We start from the raw sequence: 24123 nt of genomic DNA, 5'->3' as shown, positions 1-24123 counted from the left end.
AATCTGTGGAGGTGGCCAGGGGGTGGGAAGAAATGTTATAAAACAGAAAGACCACCATGTAGACTAAAAGACATTTCAAGTTTCTGTTAAATCTTTAATACTTCAGGCTTCATGGAAAAGAATTTCCTCAGACTTTGAACTTTTGGTAATGTGGCTCAGAAGAACATCTTCCCATTAGTAATTATAAGGGAACTTGGGAGACTAAAGCAAGTGGTGCACCTCTCAGCAGGGTACAAACGTGCCTTATTTCCCTTCTACCTTTGCACTAATTTATGAACCAGGAAAAATTAAGCAAGATTATTAAAAGAATTGTATGTGAAGAAAATATCCAGGTAAACGTGCCTCAGATGACCCAATTGTAAAGATCTCACCATACATACATGCAGTCTTGATAACTGTATATGCAGGGAGACTCAATCACATGTCCATTTTCCCTCCCACCACATTTTCCTATGAAAATGGTGTTGGCCATCAGCTCTTCCAAGGCTAGTTACATGCAGAGTTACTAAATATTTTTACTGAATTCCCAGTAGTCCTCTTGTCTGCTTTAAACAAATTGCATATATTACTCAAAATTCTGGCACATGATATTTTCAGTTTCTTTTCCAGAAAGTAAAGGACTGATTAAGTAAATGTCCCAAGAACCTTTAATGCATTCTTGGGGGGGTGTCTACAGATAGCTGAAAGGCAACTTTTTATTTTAGGCAAATTAATAAAAGAAAATAATTGATATTTGTATCTCTTTAAAGTCAATGTTTTATGCTTAGTTCAGTATAGAATATAATCAAAGTAATCAATGAGCAGTGGGTTTCCTGAGGCTTTAACACAAACAACTGTTTACACGCAGTATGTACAAATCAAAGTAATGAGATTAGCTATAGGGAGCCTTTTTTTCCCTTTAACCATTGAGCAACATCCCTGTTACACACAGTATGCATAAATAAGATGGATTTGTTTGCTCAAATACTTGATTGAGTAGACAGAGACAAAGCACTTACTAGTTGCAAGCACATAGTTCCATAGTAATTCTTAGGAAACCATATATACACCATGTGTTAGGTTTCTTAAGCCTGCATAATAGTCAACAGATCACTCATTTAAGAAATCCACATCTGACTTCTGAAAGCCAAGCAAATAAAAGTAAATCTTGAGGGACCACATTCATTTCTCAGTTTCACTGGTGTATGCAAAGAAGTGCAAACTTCCCAGTCTGCGTAATTAAGGCAAGCAGCAAAATCTGATCAAAGCTCTGTAAAATATTCTTCAGAGCAGAAAAGTTTTCTTTTCTATCCTTTTGAAAGTTAAATGACTGGTAGGAAAAAGGTATAAAGGCACTGATTGAAATTTCTTCTTCATTGTGCTGAAGATTTGTCTGTTCATTTCTAAGACAGCATTTGTAGACATTAGGGTGGATAGATCCTAGATCTTGAACATGAAAATGTTGTTCAAAATCAGGTTAAATGGTGGAGCCATAATCAAATCTGTATTGCGCTTTCTAGTGCTGCCACCACTGGCATTGAGTCACAGCTCTGAACTTCTGACAGCATAGATAAGGCTGCAGAAGCCAAGCAGTGTTAAAAAAATGTTGTAAAGAGAGGAGTTATCAGTTGCCTTGGTAATTTTTTATCATGTTATGCAGCATCTTGGACTAACAGATGGTGTGGGTGTTAAACAACCAGCCGCAGCTACCGTACTGTAATGGGATCCTCAGCCCTTGCCACTGAAACTGGAACAGTACAGATAGAGTGGCAGAAGGAAAGGCAAGATCCATGCACTCTCTGGAGGACACGATGAGAATTCAAAATGATCTTCATAAGCTGAATAAATGTCAAAAATCAGCAAGTTGAAAGTCAATAAAGACAGGTGGAATGGGCTGCTCATTGGAAAGGGAAAACCAATGCACAAAGGCAAAATCATCCTGTCAGCTGGCACAGAAGGACCATGGAGAAGCTGGAGGTTGCTAATGTTAATGCTACAGTGAGCCAGTCCAGTCTCAGTCCTGCTTAGAGTGATACATGGGAGCTATTTGTTCTTGGTGCTAGAGACCTCGGCTGCTCAGTTGGTGATTGCACCGTTGAGATAGAGACAATGGGGAGAGCTTGGCTGAATGAGCCAAGGATATAATAGGCCTGAAAATCATGAGTTCTGAGGAAAGGTTTGAAGAGCTGAATTTAGTTTATGCAGGAAGTGTCTTTCACTGTTCTGAAGAGGGCTGCAAGGAGGATGGCCACCAGTTCCTCTGGTCCCTTGAGACTACAGAGAGCTAAAAGAGCCACTACAGGCACTACGGATAAATGGTCACCAATAAAAGAACTTTTAATATAATGTCCAACACATTTCTTTTTGTGTCTTGAAAATATTTTTCAAGTTCAGAGGCAAAGTACACACAGTCATCTCCCCTGGTGGAGATTTGCATAGGGGTTTAAAGCCTAACGGTGTGATCAATTTCTGCTTCATTAGAAGAGGAAGTAGGACAGTATGTGGTGGATAGGAAGGTCCCAGCTCAGCTGGTGCCTGATGCAAAATGGCCCTGCCTGGTGAAAATCTGGTTTTAAGATTTTTTTAATACCTAAGAAATTATTTCATAGATTCATGAAAACAGCGCAATTTGTTAAAAACTTGCCAAGTGTCTTCCAAAATAGATGCCAGAATAACAGTTGCCCCAGCAAGGAGAATGGGGAAAAGGTGGGACACATGCACACACATTGCAGCAGGATCAGCACTGAAGAAGGGCTGATTCCACCCCGCCCCCAATGGGGACCACTAAGAGGTGCTGAGGAGGAGTATAGGAATGGGAAAAGTGAGAAGGTATGCTTAGGTTCGTCTCCTAGCCGCCACCTGTTTGCAGCTCAGGGACTTTTCTGAGCCCCAAATAGTGCCTTGGGTGGTGATGCAGGTCAGCAACATTTTTGCTCCTAAACAACACAAGGTACACAGGTTATATCCGTCACTCAGCGTAGATAGTGAGGCTGGAGTTGTTACTGGCTCAGTACTGTCTGTGACTGGGGCAGATGTGATGAAGTCATCCATTTCTGTGACAGAATAATCTGTTGAAGCTTTGAGGAGAAAAACCCAATAGGAACAATGAACAATAATGACCAAACATGAATATGAACCAAAACTAAATTTTTTTGTTGTTAAAACGATCTGGATTTGACATTTTGCTACAGAATTGTGAAAATACAGGAAGCTGTTTCAGAGAACAAACATGGACTTATCCCTTGTACTTCTACCTGAGCCTCTACCACCACATAATACCATGATAAATAGATATTTAAAATTTGGATTTTTAAGCTTCTTCGCTCCTGGAGAATGAAGCAATCTGTTTTTAGCCCTCTTTATTAAAACTTCATTGCACACATTTCCATACATATGGCTTTCCCTTAGCTCACTTAGATGCAAAATTGATTTTGCAAATAAAACTTTGTCTTTCTAAGCCGTGCTTAGGATTCCTGGTGTAGATATTGCCTCAGCCTCTTCATTGATTGAAGTGGATGCAAAGGAGCAATACAGGAGTGTTGAAGGAGCTGTGAAAGAGCTGAGGAAATACTGTACCGTGGAGAAACATCAGTCTCCTGTGTGAGAGAGTCCAACAGGGCTGAGTGGGAAAGTATAGAGGACCAGCTTCTGTACTGTGGCAGGTGGTGGCATCGTGATCTTTAGGACTGGGAAAGAACTGTCAAAGGTTATTGAATCTTTAAGGTGAAGATGTCACAATCTGATTCAATCACTGATGTTCTTCACTGTAAAGCACATACTTTTGCCCAGACAAAAGTGCTGATATTTGGGCACTTTTGCTGATGCTTAATTTATGCAAAAAGTACAAACCCCTTAAAGCCCCAAATCTCTCATAATTACATATCTCCCAAGCTTTGGCAGCCCAGTATTTTAGAAATGAAGGTTTTAGAAGCTGGATTCTTTCTCCTCTGAGATGACTAATTAGCAGTTGACTGAGCTTAAACTTTATACAGTTACTGTAATCTATTTTAAACAAACTTAAACACTATTGTCATTAGATTTTATGGCATAGCGTCTGTTCTTATCTTCAGCAACTGTGGAAAGGATTTCTCGAGCTGAGGTACCACCTTCTCCTGTAAGTGGGGTGGGTGAAATGAATGATTCTGCAGTATTGTCAGAGGCTGTGAGAAGAAGGAAAAACTACAGAAATGAGTGGGAGAGAGCATTCAGGTAAGGCTGAATGGTCTTGGTGAATTTAATTGTCTTCAGGCTTTGTGGAAAAGGGAGTGTGTCCACATCCACTGACATGACTCAGAAATGGATCTTCATGGTAATGCTTTGCATTACAAGCATCAAAAAAGTTTCAGCCTTCTCTCGCTGAGAGTGAGAAAAGCAAAAGGAGTGTGATGAGCAAAAGTAGAAATGGCTTGTAATTTGGCAGTAACATTTGTGGGTATATAGTTTCCCAACACTGCAACAGGGCATGTTTTGTCAACTTTTTTAAGAAGTTAAAAAAGTAGAATGTTATTACAGCTACTCCTGGCTTATCTGACTGAAAGTCTTTCTCCCAGAGGTACAGTAGTCACTGGAGAAAGGAGGGATAGGCTATTAGGAATGACACTGGAATACAGCATCTGTTTTTACTGCAATTCCCCGCTGGATCGCCTTGCCCTATGAAGTATCACCATTAGCAGGTGGGAGCAGTGCTGAAGAGGGAAGGGAGCTCGCTCATGCCCAGCTCTCTGGGCTGAGCCTACAACATCCCAGGCCACAGGTTGGGAGAGGCTGAATCTGAGCTGAGAAATCCTCAAGAGGGAGTTCAGGACTTCGACTGGCTTGGTAAGAAAGCCCAAGCCTGGAGGCTTGTAAATTGTTTAGAATCCAGGCAGGTAATGTTACAAATGGTGAGAACTGTAGACTGGGTGCCTTTTGCCTAAGTCATGCTTCTTAAAGAAATAAAAATAAAAATAATTATTTCCTTCAGATTCTGTGGTTCAAATTCTGCACCATTCAGCTTCCCTTGAAGCAGGTATTGCATAGAGCATTTCCAGATCCCGACTGGAGCAGTAGTAGTAGTGTTAGTGATAGCCTGCCCATGGTGCCAGAAAACCAGCAGGTTGGCTCCAAGTAGGTGAAAACCATAGGCAAGCATTAGCTGCACTGAGAGATGGTGATTTTGCAACCTCTCTTGGCATCTCCACTGTCCCAAGTCCCCTTCTAACCAAAACTTATAACCACTTTTTCCTAACATGCTGCATGTTGTGCAAATACCCTTTACCTGTTAGCAGTGCAGTCAGGATTACTGATGTCCTGCCTTCCTCTGTGATGGTGGTGGAAACACAGAAGGCATCTGTGCTACCACAGGAGGCTATAAGGATGAGAAATTAAATGGTTGCAAGTGGCAATTAAAAACACAAGCATGATTTGAGAAGCTTGTGACTTGCTTTAGGTTTTTTGGTTTTTTTCCCTTGCCTTTGCAGCAGAAGTTGGGGGTTCTGTAGTGGATGTCACAATAGTGTTGCTTGTGGAATATGTTATTGCAGAAGTGGAAGTTTGGGGTGTCTTTGAGAATGCTGGAAGTTAGAGGAAATAAATTATTAGAGAACTGTAAGAGTGGTCATGATAACAGAGACATCATTAAAATAATTTAAACATCAGGTTTTGTGCAGCAGTGGGTTAATGCACCAGACCTTAACTTCTGGTAGAGTGAAATTTCTGTCAATTAATGGCAGTTCTAAATGAACTTCAGACATATCTGCCAGTGGAGCCATCAGTGCAGAAATAGATGCACAGAGTATGCAGCAACAGTTCAGGGCTACTACAATGTATTTTTACAGGTTCAATCCTGAGAAGAAATTATTTTGGGAACCACTCTCTCACTTCTGGGCTACATATGATCAAAAACTGCACTTTTAGAGCCCACTCCTCTGTGGCTGTGTATTATGAAAAGCATTAGTAATTAACTCAACACTTAAAAACCCCAGGAAACATGAATAATGTCTGTACTTTAAGGTTTCCAGGGTGGTATGATTATTTTATTTATCGAGGACAACTTTTTGATGCAGGTGATGGAGAAGCCAACAAAGTGAGATGTGCTGCTCAACCTTATCCTAACAAACAAGGAACGGCTGGTTGAGGATGTGAGAGTTGGGGCTAGCCTTGGCTGCAGTGACCTTGAGATGGTCGAGTACAGGATACGGCATTGTAGAAGCAGGGCAACAAGTTGGATTACAGCCTTGGACTTCAAGAGGGCCAACTTTGGTCTCTTCAAAGACCTGCTTGGAAGAATCCCATGGGCTAGGGCTCTAGAAGGCACAGGGGGTCCAAGAGAGCTGGACAGTATTCAAGGACCACTTCCTCTGAGCTCAAGATTGGTGCATCCCTAGGAGGAAGAAGTAAGGCAGAGGAGCCAGGAGACCTGCCTGGATGCGCAATCAGCTTCTAGAGAAACTCAAATGGAAGAGAGACGTTTACAGTATGTGGAAAGAGGGACTGTCCACTTGGGAAGAATATAGGAATGTTGTCAGGGTATGCAGAGATGCGATGAGGAAGGCCAGGTATCTGTTGGAACTAAATCTGGCAAGGGATGTCAAAGATAACAAGAAGGGCCTTTTTAAATACATCAGCAGTAAAAGGAAGACTGGGGATACAATGGGCCCACTGCAGAACAAGGAAGGGACCCTGGTGACACAGGATGCAGAGAAGGCAGAGTTACTGAATGTCTTCTTGGCTTCAGTCTTTACTGCTATGACTGGCCCTCAAGCATCTCAGCCCCCAGAAGAGAGAGAAAAAATCTGGAGAAAGGAAGACTTACCATCAGTTGAGAAGGATTGGGTAAGAGATCACCTATGTAAACCAGTTCCTCGCAAATCCATGGGCCCCGATGCGATGCATCTGTGAATGCTGAGGGAGCTGGCAGGTGTTCTTGCTGAGCCACTGTATCCTGGGTTGCATTAAAAGGAGCGTGGCCAGCAGGTCAAAGGAGGTTATCTTCCCCCTCTACTCTGCCCTAGTGAGACCGTATTTGGAGTACTGTGTTCAGTTTTGGGCCCCCCAGTTTAAGAAGGACAGGGAACGGCTTGAGCAAGTCCAGCGGAGAGCTACCAAGACGCTCAGGGGGCTGGAGCATCTCCCTTATGAGGAAAGGCTGAGACACCTGGGTTGGTTCAGCCTGGAGAAGACAAGGCTGAGGGGGGATCTCATCAATGCTTGTAAATATCTAAAGGGTGGGTGTCCAGAGGATGGGACTGGGCTCTTTTCATGGTGCCCAATGACAAGCCAAGGGGCAATGGGCACAGGTTGGAACACAGGAAGTTCCAGATAGACATGAGAAGAAACTCCTTCCCTTGAGGGTGCCAGAGCAGTGGCACAGGCTGCCCAGAGAGGCTGTGGGGTCCCTTCCCTGGAGACATTCAAACCGCGCCTGGACGCGGTCCTGTGCTCCCTGCTCTGGGTGTGCCTGCTCAAGCAGGGGGTGGGACGGGGTGATCTCCAGAGGTGCCTTCCAGCCCCTATCTTCTGTGATTCTGTGATTATGTGATTTCAGGAACAGTAAAAAAACAGGAGTCAGAAACTTAGACCTGGAGTGTTAAGGCTTGCCTTATGCTTTCCCTAATTAGTAGTAGATGAGTGGCAAATACAGTTCTTACGGACAATCCGAAGAACAGAAATATTACAGTGAATGAATAAATAGTAATTTGGAGCAATAATTAGTAAATTGGAGCATGTACCTTTCTAGAAAACTGTCTGCCAAGGACCTGTAATCACATGAGTTTTGAGTTAAAAATTAGTCTCTGAGCATTTGGGGAGACTCTGAATAACTAATGGATTTATGTCTCAAAAGCACCGCCTGACCTGTAGGTGCAACTGTGGAGTGTGCCACACCTGTGAACATGGAAAAACCGCATACATTTCCTTTTATTGATCTGTTATTTATATTGCTTCAAAATAAGCTGCTTCAAGCTAGGCAGTCTCTGATTTCAGTTATGTTTATGACAAGAGTATTAATTTTTATTTTAAATTCAGACATGCATGGCTGACATCTGGATAGGTTTCTATCTCCTCTTATCTGGTTGTGAATGGCCTGTAATCAGATGTTGACTAAAGTGGTACTGAACTACCTTCTTTTCACCGTTTTCATACTCAGTGCTTGCTGCTACCAGTCTTGGTATTTTGCCCAGGACAACCTCTTGTTCCTTGATTGTTCCTTGATCCTAAATGCAAGGAGCCTTCACATGCACACAGTTCTGCTCTAGTCAGATTTCCAAGCTCTACTCTGATGTTTCTTGCATTTATGGTCAACAGGAAAATCCAACGAGATTTTTAAGAATGCATATATTTGTTTTTAAATTTTTTTACCTAAACAGATGACGCTGACATCCTCATTGTGTTCACAGTTATTTATGTTCCAGCCAGTGTGCTGACAGTCCCAAAAGTAAGATTCAGTTCGTATACACTTCACATCATCAAGCTGGATGTCTTCTGTGCCAGGGCCAAAGTAAGACCATCTCTAGACAGAAGCAACTTGACCACAATCAGGTTGTCTGCCTACAACACTGCCACTGTTCTCATCAAAGTAATCATCACAGACTGTCCCCCATTTGCCTTTATGGTAAACTTCAACCCTCCTGGCACATCGGTACCCTCCAGATACTAGTTGCAGCTGTGGATCTCCAGAAACTAAAGCAAAAATCAGCAGGTAAACATCTCAATTTGTTTATTCCCAGAATATCTAACCTTTTGATGTCTGAGCTTGTGTCCCCATCTGTGTAGGGACGGGTTGCCTGGTGTTTCTGTGTCCCCAGTACCCAAGGCTTACTGGGGAATGCCGGCAGTGTGCAAAGCATTACGGAGCAGGGAGCTGAACAGCAAAGCCCAAATCAGTGTGGTTAATTCAGCCCTGTTCACATGGCTCTGCAACATGCAGGACCTGATCTGTCATGGTAGGTTATCGCTGGCTGTGCTGGTGAGATAATCAGCTCACCCAGAGCTGGCTCATGTAACTCTGCAGGTGTGCTCAGTATTTCACACTCAGGAGCATGTCTCGCCCTCTTACCTTTGGGTTTAGATATGTCTTTTATCCATTTTGAAAGTTTCTTCATTTGCTGAGCTTCCTGGTGAGTTCCGCCACATACCACTTGCCGTGGCAGATAAGAAAACGTAGCAGCATTGATGTAACGTATCACAATTCTAGGTATATTTGTGTTTTGCCGTGAGATGGTACCTGGTATGTGTTGATACAGAGTTAGGTACAGTAAGTGTAGGTATGTGGTGTGTTTTCAAAGCAATCCTGTGGTTCCTCCCTGTGTTTGGAAGGGCATGCTCATTTCCTCATAGTTCAGTGGATTATAAATGTAGGGGGCCTTATTTCATGGCAGCACAAAGAGGAAAGGGATCTCACCCCGAGAAATCCCGTGTACATCCTTCACCTCAAGTGAAGACACAGGCTTCTGGGAGCTGAGCTCTGCCAAATTTGACTGGAGCAGTAGATTTGCCCTATGTGATTGCCACAACAGCGGGGAGGCTACGGATCATTTGTCTGTGCAGACCACGACAGTTGTTTTGGCTGACAGCCCAGCATGTTAGCTTAAATCTTTGCAAATGCCTGCTCATGTCTGCCTGGGAAACCCAACTTAGTCTTGCTTTGCAGTGAAGAATATACTATATACTGCTTAACGTATTTTAAAATGTATGATTGATTAAATCAGACCGTTTCATCATGGTTCAAATACCAGGGGATGAAATGGTCTTCCAAAACAGGATACAAATCTGTGGTCTGATCATGTGGTTTTATTAATCTGTAGTTTTATTCATATAAATACCTTTTAAAATCTACTTATATTCACTGAAAGGAAAAAGGATTTAGGCTGCTAGAGGCCAAAGCAATGTTTTCAAATGGCAGCTTTTAAAAATAATATCCTTGATCTGTCAGAATTAGCATGCCCTGAAGAGCTGTGCCTGATTCAATCACTAAAATCAGGATAAATTTCACTTGGGGATTTTTTTTTCTTTTTTTTCTAATTGGTATTTGATTTTCAGACAGTCACTTTCTCAGACTTTTACTTTAGTGATGCTGAAGTCTTGGGTTTGCAAGAGAGGATCCTAAGTGATTTTTCCAGTCAAGGTTAATCCATTCTACATCAGGTCAAATAAAAGACAAAAGTGAAGTTATTGAATAAGAACAAAGATTAGAGGTTTGCTGAAGTGCTGGGATTTGACCACCTTCTTGAAATGCAGCTTAGTCCTCTGATGCTGAACTTCCTCTGGGCTGTCTTTGCTCTTGTCTTATAAATAATTCAGTATAGCCAACCTCTTAATCTACACTCTATGAAATGATCTCTTTTTGTGAGGGATTGGCAAGACTTTATTCATGGTGTCCACGCTGATAATTAAAGATCAAAGTATCTCATTCAAACTAGCAAGATTATAAGGAAGGTTTGGGGTTATTGTTTGAAGTTTGAAGAAACATGTTACTGCAGTAAAGTATATTTTCACCTAGGTCTGGCAGGCTTCTCTGTGTTTCTTCTTCTCTCTTTCTCTACATTTTTAAATGTGGAATGTAGAAGAATTTAAATTCAAAAGTAGAATATGAAAAGAAGAACATTTAGAGAACAACTTCCCCAAATTATTCCCCTCACAGAAGAGAAACAAAGAAAATATTCTTCAGCCTTCTTCAGCCTACAACTTTCGTAGGTTATATTTTAAAATATAACCTGTGGATATGATCTGAATCTTTGAATTAGAGGACAAATTAAACCATCAATTTTACAGCCCAAATCTTGTCAGCAATATTCTAGGACACTCTTTGCCACCGCTTCCCAGCAACTCGGTCATATTAGTAACTAATTCTGTCTGTAACACTTCCCTGCAAGCACAGTTCCTGGTCCAGATAGAAGAGTAGCACTTGACAGCAGCAAGAAAGCGAGACTCACTTGAAGGTCCATTTTCATGGTGGTTGTCTGTTCTAACCCAATGCAATTTCAGAGTTTATACTAAATGAGTTCTGGTATACACCAAAGGTGTGTGCTGTGCAATTTGATCTTCCTTCCTGAACTTCCAGATCAATGGCAAGGAAGGGTTTTACTGAGTATTTTCATTTCACAGGGTACATCCAGAGAGCCAGATAAGTAGATCCAGACCACAGTGCTCTTGCAGACTGGCTACAGAGATATTCCCAAACACTCCCCAGGCACCTTTGTGGCCATGTGTTGATGATGTGGTTGTTCCAGGAAGCAATGATTTACTTTTGGAGATTAGGCTGTTTGGTAAGGATTTTCATACCACCAGTTAAGTCAGTTTCCAACTTACAACCATGATAGAGGACAACCCTCCCTCTTCGATACAAGGAGTGTTAGAGTGAATCTAAGGAGTGTTGCTTAGCGTGAATCTAAGGGATATTATATATTATTAAGTTAGCATGAATATAGTTTTTTTTTCTTTTTGATTAAACATAGTTAATAGTTAATCTAAGACTAGGGACGAGATGTCTTGTCCATCAGCTCACTCATTTAACTAATGACAAGCATTTCTTTTTAGAAGAAAAATGAGTGGGAGTTGCTAAGAGAAAATAGTTTTAAGGTGTTTCTATGTAACAGGAGTTAGGATGCCCTATCCGTCAAGATCACCAAAAATCCCTGAAAAAAGGGAAGCATGCATGGAAGAAACCAAAGTGGAGCCAAGAAGAATGACTCAGTGCCAACTATGTAACTTATGTAGATTAGAATGAATATGTGTTAGATAGGTAGAATGGATAGATAGGAAATATTGTATAAATATAAGGTAGCCGGCTTCAGTGTGCTTGATTTGTGGAAAACCACTGAGCACCTAGGCTTGCACAACCCTGAAATGAATTTGCAGTGTCTCTCCTGAGTGTGTGGTTAGAATGGATAGATAGGAAATATTGTATAAATATAAGGTAGCCGGCTTCAGTGTGCTTGATTTGTGGAAAACCACTGAGCACCTAGGCTTGCACAACCCTGAAATGAATTTGCAGTGTCTCTCCTGAGTGTGTGGTTATTGGCTCATTGCACACTGGGCAATGAATCCGCTTTTTGGATAACAACCATACTAAGCCAGATTAAACTGGTGTGAGAATTTGCCAAAAGAAGATTAACATCCAAAAATGTCAGGAAAGTCTCAACCAAATTCTCTCTGCCTGACACAGATTACTCTTGTGAGAAGCAGTTTATATGCTTTTTCATACTTCTCTGACTCTTCTTTAACCTGGGATGAGATCTCCCTAGCATGTTTCAGATCTGCAGTTATCTCTCACTTGCTGCCTACAGAGAAATAACACAGCTGTAAGAGATATTGGACAAGGCATGGTTGGGTAAGAACAACTGCTTTAGGAGTAAATAAGAGCAATTGCTGAACTACAGCAGCCAAGGAAATGGAGAAGGATTGGACCAGGGAGTGCTAAATTAAGCTAAAACTGTGCAAGTCAAGGAATCTGTATGTTAAAACAGAGGGGCACGATCAGTTGCCATGCCCTGCTCTGGGGAAGACCAGTATCGACTGAAGTTACGGGACCTTGTGCAGTGATCTACACTGATTTGCTGTGATCCCCAAGAAAATGGTGAGCACCAATGGAGCACAGTAGGGAAAATCCAAATGATTCTTACAAATTGTGAGGTTGCCAAAGGGAATTAGTCACCTTCATCACAGTAGTACAAATGCTGCACAACATGAAGACTCTACTGATCATTTATGCCCTGCTCTCCATCTAGCAGTTTCACAGCAGGTATGTTTCTAACCAAGCTAGACTGCGATTTCCCCCTGTTCTTCAAAGGACAAGCACACATGCTATCTGACAGCCCTGTGCATTACATCCCTCATAAACACAGCCTGCACAGAGCCTAGGAAAGTGAAGCCTTTGTGTATTAGGTCCTATGCGACATGTTTTTGGATCTATGAGATACCACACAAAAGAATCGAGGCACAACATGTTTTTCAGATGAAGGAGAGAAACTAGAAACAGGTTTTTACCCAACTGGCAAGAGATATGTGATCATACGATGAGAGGCAGAAAACATTGTACTACCAGTATAAATACAAATTAATAAAGGATTAGGAGAAAGCATGGAAAAAAGTAATCATGAAGAGGAAATAAGCAACAGGTCATGCTGGAGATTATCCTTTGCCTCCCGTTTTCATGGTTTCTTTTCAGATTAGGTGACTTGCATGAAAAAAGGGAATCCCACCTAGAAAGGCCATCTTATACAGCTGGAAAAGATTTGCCTCTAGCAAAGACATGGATCCAGCAGGATCCCTCCAGCCACACAGTCTTCTCCCTGTCATGAGGTGGTGGTGCCAACACCACTGTGGCCTCTGATACCCCAAAGGATGCCTACAGCTCTAGCTCACTCTGTACCGTCAGGGAGAAGATGGGTCTCAGCTACAGACAGAAAAAAAGCAAAGCTAAATTTTCTTAGCTGATTTTAAAATGAACACCAATTCTTTCGGTGAATGTTTTTCTTATTTTCTTAGCACAGTACAGTGTGTGATATCTGTCTAGATAGCCACGTTCTTACCTTCACAGTACCTTCTTGAGCAAAAAGATTCATACCAAGTCTCTAAATAACTAGTTGTGTGTGTATATTACTTGAATTCAGTGTCATTTCCTGAAGTGACTAAGTGGGTCTGTGGTAGATCCTTATCAATATATTTCCATCCAAGTAGCTATAAGCTGGGCCTGAACAGTACAGTATGTACCAGTTTCCTTTCATGACAGCGTTTAAGCTATTTTATATAAATATTTTTCACTTTTGAATGAAAAATAAATTTTAGAAACTGTCCAAAACTCCAGCTGAAATATCATGTAGATTTTATTCTCAAAACAATGATAAACAAATTCATTTCATCTTGTGATTTCACCCAGATCTAAGTGCTCTGGATTGAAAGATTTGATCTGAACAATGTAATGTAGAAGGCACAGAAGTTTGATATGCATGTGCCATTTCAGTGCACTTCATGCCCATCTTATAATTAAAGTGTTTCTTTGGCTGTTGCTGGGCTTTCAATAATATTCTCTCTAGGAAGTGTAGAGTCCTATAAAAATAGCTAATGTGTCAGTCTGGTGACTCAGCCAAACACTGTGCTCAGCAGGAAAGCTATTTGTCCAAGAAATCTCATGCAGCAGGAGTGTGGGTGTTAATGGAAAGTGGGGACATAGTTCACATTATCTAGTTGTAGGCATCTAATCTGTTTATAAACTAAGCTCTTAGTGGCGTTTCAGTGCACCTCTATTTGGAGCTGTGATGTAGGGCCAGGAAAATATGGGGAACATGGCTGAATGCAAATATCTTGAATACGAAGAAGCATCAAGATTTGCATTTTCAGCCTTCCTCAGTCTCTTGTAAAACAGGTCCGAGAGGAGACATTAGTCCCAGTGAACATGCAGAGGGTTGATGACTCTACTACCCAGGTCTTGCCTAGTGAGGCTGGATCTAACCTTAGGCTACTTTACACCATATCTAAGAAGTAATGGTGGTAGGTGTGAATGCTAGCAGGGGCAGAAGGTTTGTACAGTTAATCTGTAGTGATGGGTGACAAAGAATGACCAGCACCCACATTAAATATTGCAGCTCCTGTCACAGACATTGAAGGTGCCATTAGAAAGGAGGTGGTAAGACTTCAGTTCAAAGGCAAGCAAGCAGACAAATTTTGTGTGGCAGGAACCAGCAGTGATGACAGCAGGGCTTTGTGGTCCTGGAACACAGCAAAGCTGTTTCCTAGAACCTCTTCTTAAAGAAATGTATCAAAATTTGCTCATAGGAAAAAAACCCAGCATTTGTCTGTGGTGAAATAGTTTTTTGCTGGAGGTTGGGTGTTAATCTTTCTTCATGGACTGAAGTTTTGCTGCACTGGAAATACTACCCCTCCCTGGAAATAGCTTTTTCCAGCTTTTTCTAACTATGCATGAATTTCACTGTGCATTTTGTATTGTGAAATCTAGTGTCTGTATATTGGGGAAACAGCACACATAAAGTAGGGGGGATGTGTGTGCATGCACAGACAGAGGCATATATGTTTGTATATGTGACACATTCCCCATTGGACATCTTCTGCCAAGGGATAAGCTGTCCATGAAGTCATGCTGCTCTGCAGCTTTGAGAGGGCAACTTCTCCAGCATTTGGAAACAAAGGTAAGTTCACCAAAGGCATTTAAACATCGGATTTTCATGGAAAATTAGTGTTATAATTTCCATAAGGATCTGGGTCTAACATAGTTGAAGGGGCTAAAAGCAACGGGAAAGTGCAAAGCTGTTCTGGAGGCTCCTGCCACTGGAGGGCAGCGAGGCAATGTCCTTCAGAGAGTGAGCACGTTTCTGGATAAGATGGTCTAACAACACAGTGTGCTTATAGGGTCCGTAACGAGGCCTCCAATTCGGCAAATACCTTTAAAAGTAAGCAGAGGTGAAAATAAACATATGCAAAAGAGACAGCTACAAACTGCAGGACAGTTGTTTCCATTCCTCACCTGTATTCTGCCAGGGCTGGAGGATATGTCTCTGCCCAAATCGAGGTCAGGATAAACTCTGGCCCACCTCAGGCATCCATCTGTTTCATCTTCTCTTGCAGCTTTTCACTTGATATCACTTAAAGAGGTTATAAACTGTGACACCTGATAGCTTTCATATCTAATATTCGTAAATAATTTTACTGAAGTACCTTTGAAGGAATAAACTGAAAGGTTGACCGCCTTTCTCCTATGCATGTATTTCTTGTACAAATATTTTTTGTATTTGTTATTCCCTGAAAAAAAGAGATTACTAATGTGTGTGAACTCTCAAATGGTGCACTTTTTCCCATGCTATCATAATATATTTGTTACTTCTTTAAATGTACTTACTGCACCTTTGAGAAGAGCTCTTACACAATAAATCCTGCTTTCGCTGAATCTGTTGCATTCCCAACAGTCTGATAATGGCCACGTCTAGTGCCCTGCCATAGTGGAGGTGTTTGCAGTGCCATACAGAAACACCCCGGCAGCTCTCAGCTACTGGGGCTGAGGGACCAGTGTGCTGAAACCTAGATCCTCACACAAATGAACTCATCTGCTCCTTCAGGGCTGACCTGGGTAGACAAGGGAAATATTTCTCTCAGATCATGAAACACCTTTGGTCAGGACCTGCTTAGCTGTTTTAAAAATAGTGTCTTTTGAAGCATGATGAAAAATGATTTAGTTAAACACAATAAGGCCAAGCCAAAACATTGATTTCAGAAGAAATGTCATGCTTTGTTTCATCAGTTTTACCTTTTGTTTCTAAAAGCAGAGAAGGACCAACTTCAAAGGAACTCTGAGGCCTTCAGGATGTACATGTAAATGGAGGTTCCTTACTTTTTCTACTTTGAAAAACACCTGAAAAGAAACATGCAAATGAAATAAGTTGCCAAAAAGCGGCAAGGTGGTAAAGATGCCCAAGGAAAAGTGAGCAAGCAGAGGAGTCAAAGACTGTCTTTCTTCTACTTTTCCCATCCCAATCACCACTGCCTCAGGGGCAGCAGAATTACCTGATGAAAGCACATATCTCTGCATGCCTGAAGTTAGCAGGGGGCCGGGTGCAGTGTGTGTGCAGCAAGGGATGATGAATAGCTGTTGTACACCTTTGTGGTATGATCTGCATTTGGAAATGCAATATTCTGCTGAGGATTGGAGACCCTGGCTAGGTGCCTGGATGCTTGCTCCTATTAAGGCCCATGATGTTGTATGTTCACTGCTGCTGTTACCCATGCCATCTACATGAAGCTGTGTAGTGACCTAATATTTGTTGCTTAGCTGTCCAGATGCATTCTCAATTATGATTAAAACATGTATTCTTTCAATGTGTTCTTTTTTCATGTTTCCTCTCTGCCAGCCATTCCACCAAATTCAACCCCAGTAAGTTCTGAAGTGAAAGGTATTTTTTCACACTGAAGAAAGTATAGAGAAAAGGACAAAGCCCAGATGAAGTACATCACATCCCCGATAACAAAACCTCTAGACAGGTTCCCCGCATTTATGGTGAATTTATTGGTAAAGCAAAGTGGAAACTTTACATGTGAATCTACCTTCTGTGTACAAAACTGAGCATTGAGCACTGGGTCTGACTTCCCAGTCCCAGAGGAGGGTTGTCTTGGGATAAGGATGTCACCGTCCAGCCTTTGGAAGCCCCAGTCCACCCCGTGAATCCTGCGAGGGAACATCTTTGTCACAGGTGAAGGCTATGCCAATGTAAATGGGTATTGGTGAGCTTGGCTCTGCACACAGTAGGACAGGCCATTTCACCCTGTTACCCAGCTAACACTTTGTGTCAACACAGGTTGCTTATCTTGGTGCGTGTGGCATTCTTGCAGCTTTTCCTGCTTTCACATTCACATGGACAATGGTGCAGTCTTAATAAAGAGGTTTTCTCAGCTTCTAGCAAATCCCTCTGATCTCAGCAGGTGCCATGAGTAGGCGTCACACATAGTACCACCAGTGACAGTGACTGGATCCAGCACCTTTTAAGCATTTGTTATTACAAAAATGGAAGTGGCCTTCTAGTGCATTGGGGGTGCCAGGGAGTGAGGTGTGACTAATACTATCTTTAAATTTCTTTTAAATAGATTTTTATAGTAAAATCAATGCAATAAGAAATGGGGATTGAAGCACACAGTCTAACCAAATGCTAACTCTGTCAAAGTCTGATTCCTTCAAGAAATAAGATCCATTTATGAAAGCTACATTTCTATTTAGAGTTTTATCTCCTGAGAGTTTGGGGAGACTGTAACAATTTCTCAGGATTTTGATTCAGAGACATGTCTACATAAGAATAATCAATACATTACTGATTAAAAAGTGCACAGAGACAACACAAACCCAGCACATGAATGGCCAAACCCCAACCCAATCAACTCCCAAATTAAAGTCATCAAAGCTCAAATCACACAAGAGGGGAGAGGATAACCCTGAGCCAATGTTTCCACTGATTTTGATTAATTGACTCCTTCTGATACTCATTCTCATATGTAGCGTTCAATTAAGGAAAAAAATTCATTAGGGAAATTCACAGATGCTTCTTTGGAGATAACACTGGGAGTCATGCCTGCATAAAACTATTGGATTTGTTGTGTAATATTACAGTCGTAGTAGAGGACTTCAGCAGGGCCCTTGCATGGCTACTGCCATCCATCAGCCTCAGCGGTACCTCCGAGACAGCAAAGAGAATGGGTCTGGCACTTTGATTTTCCTCAGGAAATTAGCATAGCAATGCTCTGGGTCTTGATTCATAAGATAGCTGAACATACTAGATATAAGTGCAAAGCTGCATCAAATTTTGATACATATTTACTGGAAAAAAATCATGATATATAGAACTGATGTTGACCTAGCTTTGTTTTATTAGTTACTAATGAAAGATGATGAAAAGAGTAATTAACGAAATAGAGAAAATAAACTACAAGAAACAATTAGGCTAACTACATCAGTTCATTAGAACTTTCTTTCCTGCATGAGTCCTCAGTAGCTCGGATGTAAGAGGAGAAAAATGCACATAAAGAGATGTGTAGATCTTTACTGTCTGCACCGGTATTTTCCACACTGCAGGCTTGCACCTGTGAGGCTGTGCAAACACACATGCCATAGGTATGGGAGCTATTAAGTGACCAGCAAGGAGTGCTTCAGTGGGACATTTTGGAGTGACACCTTCTTCTGCCCCATGTGCCTGTCTGTCCCAGGAAACAGTGCTGGTTGGTGGGGATGGGTGCGAGAGGTTTGCAAGGTGTGAGTGTGCTCTCCACAGGAACAATGTGAAAAAGCAGATATCCTATTTAACTGTGACATTTGGGCAACTAATGCAGTTAGAGACCTGGTTTGGAAAAAAGGATGAGTAGTAAGAAGTGTTATGCAATAGAATGATGTTATATATTATATTGTATATCATCAATATACAATATAATGAATATTAGATTGATTTTAATATATAACATATATAAAACAGATACATCAGATATAGACTACAATATGTTATATTGTAATCATCACTATGATGATTATCAATCATGTTAATGATAAGACTCACCAGATGTCCTGTCTCCTCTAGAAGCAGTGGATTAGAAATATGAAAATATGAAAAACATGAAAATTGTTATCTTAGCATCTTCAGATGTATTTCAGAAGACATGAATGAATTAATTGCCAGCAGCAGAAGAATCACTGCAATAGACTACTGTGGTACCTAGTGGCAACTGGTGGAAACTTTGTACCTCAGTCTGCTCTTTGTAAATGGTGAGAAGCCTCTCTCTCATATTGCCTAATTTGTTCTAAAACTAAATTATTTTTTAATAATCTGTTTTTACTACTTTAATCAAGACAAAGGTTTTAGCTTGTGTTGAAAAACCAGAGGAAGAGCTTATTCTTTAGGAATGGCTACTAAATTAAAAACAAAACAAAACAAACAAATCCCCAAAAACAGTTAAAGATGGTGTTGTGGAGAGGCATGGGAGGGGTTCTGTTTGAACACACACAGATCTGGAGATCTGCGCTGGTGGCATCTGATTACCTTAGAATTCTGATGGTGACACAGAAAGTCCCATCCTTTCAGTACTCTGGCGAACCAGATATACATTTCAGTTTCAATTATTAATTCTCCTTAAAGATTAAAAATCCTTGGTTAGCCTCATGAAAACTATGTAAATCAATATTACTACTTTCATTGTGGTCAAAATATACTATATTTTAAGAAGTTATTCTTGTGCATAAACTGCTGAAGAAACTAAGTAATATATAAGATGGTAATAATTTAAACAGGAAGTGGCTTACACTAGGGAAAATTATTTCAAGATAGAAATGGTTGAATAAATATGAAATTGAAATTGCCAGGTATTTCAGTTCCTGTAGAAGCTGTAAGAGGAGGAAAGAGACAAAATACACATTTTAGGAATCACAGTTTTTGTAAAATTAACTATATTTTTAGAACAGGTTCTTCACTGAGAGGGTGGTTGGTCACTGGGACAGGCTCCCTGGGGAAGTGGTCATGGCTCCAAGCCTGTCAGAGTTCAAGGAGTGTTTGGGTGACACTCTTTGTTGTATGGCTTAGTTGTAGGTAGTGCTGAGAGGAGCAGGGAGTTGGACTTGATCCTTATGAGTCCCTTCCAACTTGAGAAATCCTATGATTTTATGATAATACTTCACCCTTTTTGCAAGATCTATTTTTGTTTCAGATAGTGTTCAACAACTGGTTAATGAAACTCTTTGTAATACATGTGTTCTGAAATGAGAAAAAATGATGAGACATGAGATTATAAGCTGACTGTCCTTGCTAGCATCTTGAAAATTAATGGAGAACAGGATAAGGCTCTGCAACTTTTTTACCATCTGGCAGATATTAAGAAAAGTTGCCAGGGTCAAATTTGGGTAATGACCTAGAACTGCCATAAGCCTGAGTATGGCATGTCCTTCTTCAGAGGGATCTGACAGAGTCCTGGTTCCTTCTTGTTGCTCCCTGCCCTTGGGCTGCAAAAGAGTCATGTCTCTAAACCTTTGGATTTGTTTAATCCTGATTATTTCACTCAAATAAATAGTCTGTGAGCATTCAATAGGAGCTTTTTCAAGGTGAGGTGTGTGGGGTTAGGACCTTACGTTCATGAAAAGTCTCCTGTGTGAAGGATTGTTGGTTCTGTAAGGGCAGAATGTGCCTTAGGATTGCTTTTTGGTACTCCTCCCTCGTCTTGGTAATAAGCAAATAGAATTGGTTAATACAGATTACAGATTATTAAAATAACGTGATGGCAGTATAAAAGTATTGGGTGGACTCTGAGTGACACTAAAATGCTCTAAAAGTTTTTGAATCTTAGCTGGCTGGAAGTTTGCAATGACAAATACTGATAAAAAAATAAAAGAGGGAAATTCTCTGTGTAGGATAGAGCTTTGTTACTAGCAAGAAAGCCATAGCGCTGTGCAGAAAAGGGTTTCCTACTTCATGGGAACACTGATTTGACAAGATTAAAAATTCATTGTGACCCTTCTTGATAAAGCAAAGATATTAGTGTGTATACAAGCAAATGACACTGGCATTGCAGTGGCTGTCACACTTCTCTCTATACCACCCCCTGTAAGAACATTCCTACAGGTACTTCTCATTCCCTCTGCACTGCACATTCTCCTTAACAATATTTCTTGGGCTGTGAGTAAAGGTGACATCTCCTGAAGACGATACAGCATGTCCACAAAGCTGTTGGTTACAGACAATGTCTGCATCACTTATATCCCAGAAATCATCACAAATGGTCCCCTAGGTTCCTTTGTAAAATATTTCAGCATGCCCTTCACATTGGTTCCATCCATTCACCAACATTTCTATCTTTAGATTCTTTAGAAAGATAGAATCAGACACACGCAGGCTGGAAAGGGCCTCCAGAGGCCTCTGGTCCATCCCCTGCTTGAAGCGGGTCCAGAGCAAGTTGTTCTGGGTCATGCCTATGAAAGCACTGAATACGTCCAAGGATGGAGATCCCATAGCTTCTCTGGGTCCCTGTTCCAGTGTTTGACTATTTCACAGTTAAAAAAAAATATTTTCCTTTATATCGAGGTGGAATTTCCCAAGTTCTGACTTGTGGCTGTTGCCTCTTCTTCTATTGCTCTGAGAAGAGACTGGCTCCATCTTCTCTGCACCCTCCCAGTAGGTGACTGTAGACGGCAATAAAATATCCCCTTCACACTCTTTAACACTGACCAGGCCCAAATCCATCAGCACCTCCTTGTACATCTTGTACTGCAGCTCCCTGAACATCTTGATGACCCTTTGCTGGACTTGCTCCAGGAGGCCCTTGCCTCTCTTGCATGGGGAAGCCACACTCTTGTACTGGATGTGGTGCTACAGATGTGTGTCTCCAGAGCTGAGTTGACCTCTTTTGACCTGCTGGCAATGCTCAAAGGCCACATTGTTGGATCATCATCAACTTCTTGTCTACCAGGAATCCCAGATCCTTTCCTGCTGTCACCCACCCAGCTGGATCTCTGCCTGTACTGCTGCACTTCATAATCTTAGCTGACACTTACTACTTACTATTTACTATTATATACTACGAAATTTTCTGTGAAGGAGGAATTAAGGTGGTACAAAGCAGGTTACCATTAGACCTCTATGCCATTCTCATTTCACTGGATAGGTATGAACAAGTGTTTTCAACTTGCTTAGATGTTCCTTCTTTCCAGAGTCCCTGAGCAAGGCCATGCTCCTAAAGCACATAATGACTCAATCCAAAGACGGTGGTGTTCCTGAATAATTCAAGCTCTGCAGCACAGGATCCACAACAGTACTGCTCTGAGTAAACATTACACAGAATCACAGAATCACATAATAACAGGTTGGAAGGCACCTCAGGGATCGTCTAGTCCAACCTTTCTGGGAAAAGCAGAGTCTAAACAAGATAGCCCAGCACCCTGTCCAGACGACTCTTAAAGGTGTCCAACGTGGCCGAGTCAACCACTTCCCTGGGGAGGTTATTCCAATGGTGACTGTCTTCACTGTGAAAAATTTTGCTCTCATCTCCAATCGGAATCTCCCCAAGAGCAACTTGTGTCCATTCCCCCTTGTCCTCTCCATGGGACTCCGTGTAAAAAGGGAGTCTCCATCTCCTTTGTAGCTACCCCTTAAGTACTGGTACACGGTGATGAGATCCCCTCTGAGCCTCCTTTTCTCAAGGCTGAACAAACCCAGTTCTCCCAGCCTGTCCTCATATGGCAGCTTCCCAGTCCTCTGATCATCTTGGTGGCCCTTCTCTGGACTCCTTCCAGCCTGTCCACATCCTTTTTGTATAGCGGGGACCAGAACTGTACACAGTGCTCCAGGTGTGGCCTGACAAGCGCTGAGTAGAGTGGGATGATGACTTCTTTCTCTCTGCTGGCGATGCCCTTTTTGATGCAACCCAGCATCCTGTTGGCCTTCTTGGCTGCAGCACCACACTTTGTTCATGTTGAGCTTCCTGTCCACCAGGACCCCCAGGTCCCTTTCCACAGAGCTGCTCCCCAGCCAGGTGGATCCCAGTCTGTACTGCACTCCCAGATTATGTTTTCCCAGGTGCATGACCTTACACTTCTCCTTGTTGAACTTCATAAGGTTCTTGCTGGCCCACTCCTCCAGCCTATCCAGATCTCCCTGCAGAGCAGCTCTCCCTTCTGGAGTGTCTACTTCCCCACTCAACTCGGTGTCATCTGCAAACTCCATCAGGCTACACTTGATCCCATTATCCAGATCACTTATAAAGATGTTGAATAACATTGGGCCCAATATCGATCCCTGGGGGACCCCACTTGTCACGGGTTGCCAGTTTGAGAAAGAGCTATTTACCACCACCCTTTGGGTGCAGCATGTCAGCCAGTTCCGCACCCACTGCACAGACCACTTGTCTAAGCCATAACACATCAATTTCTCCAGGAGGAGACTGTGGGGGACCGTATCAAAGGCCTTGGAGAAGTCCAGGTTCCGGCATGTCATATTGTGTTTTAGCTGGCCAGCAATGGCCTAAATAAGGAAGCCAGTGCTCAGAATAGCACAGCAGCAGGTCACTGCCTTCAGTGTTTCTCTTATTGAGGTAAAAATTGCATGCATATGGCCCCTTAGGGATTACTTTTGCACTGGGTGCATGTATGCTGCGCAGCTTCCAGCTGAACATCTGAACAGTGAAGACCACTGTGTTACCCATTGGCTCTGAACTCCTTCCAGATTATTACCTGCATTGAATAATGCTATTCCCAAAGCTCACAGAAACCATGTCACAGACAAACCCCTTGCTTTAAGGAACAGGTCTGTTGACACTGTTGTATCCAAAGCAGTAATTCAGACCTGGGCTGTGTCTAACCTCTAGGCTATGACTAACCTGTTACACATATGCAGCTCACCATGCTTTTACCAAGTGCTCTTACCTGCTTGCTGGAGTCCTCTTTCAGAGTGTCTTTGTATTTTTGCCTAAGCCCCTCCAGTGCACTAAAAAAATAATTACTTTTCATTATGTATCTTTTTCCTAAAATGCATTAAAATACAATATAATACATGTGTTTTCTACATTACATTAAAATAAATAATTAAGATATTTGGTGGCATCTTCAGTCCTGAAGCCCACCAACCCTCCATGAAGTTTACTGGTTTGAGTGGGCTTTGATTCAGGTTACAAAATTTGCAAATATTGTTTTTTAGGGGAAAACAC

The 24123-nt window shown here is 41.8% G+C and overlaps 1 protein-coding gene across 1 annotated transcript in view; it reads right to left on the bottom strand.

Moving 5' to 3' along the window:
- The window catches only part of LOC104047607 (deleted in malignant brain tumors 1 protein), a 55928-nt gene that overhangs the window by 3343 nt on the left and 28462 nt on the right, over positions 1–24123 (bottom strand). The gene's annotated exons all lie outside the window — the stretch shown is intronic.

This window comes from Phalacrocorax carbo, chromosome 12, assembly GCF_963921805.1.
Source record: "Phalacrocorax carbo chromosome 12, bPhaCar2.1, whole genome shotgun sequence".
NCBI classification, from domain to species: Eukaryota; Metazoa; Chordata; class Aves; order Suliformes; family Phalacrocoracidae; genus Phalacrocorax; species Phalacrocorax carbo.
This window is presented reverse-complemented; position numbering and strand designations above follow the sequence as displayed.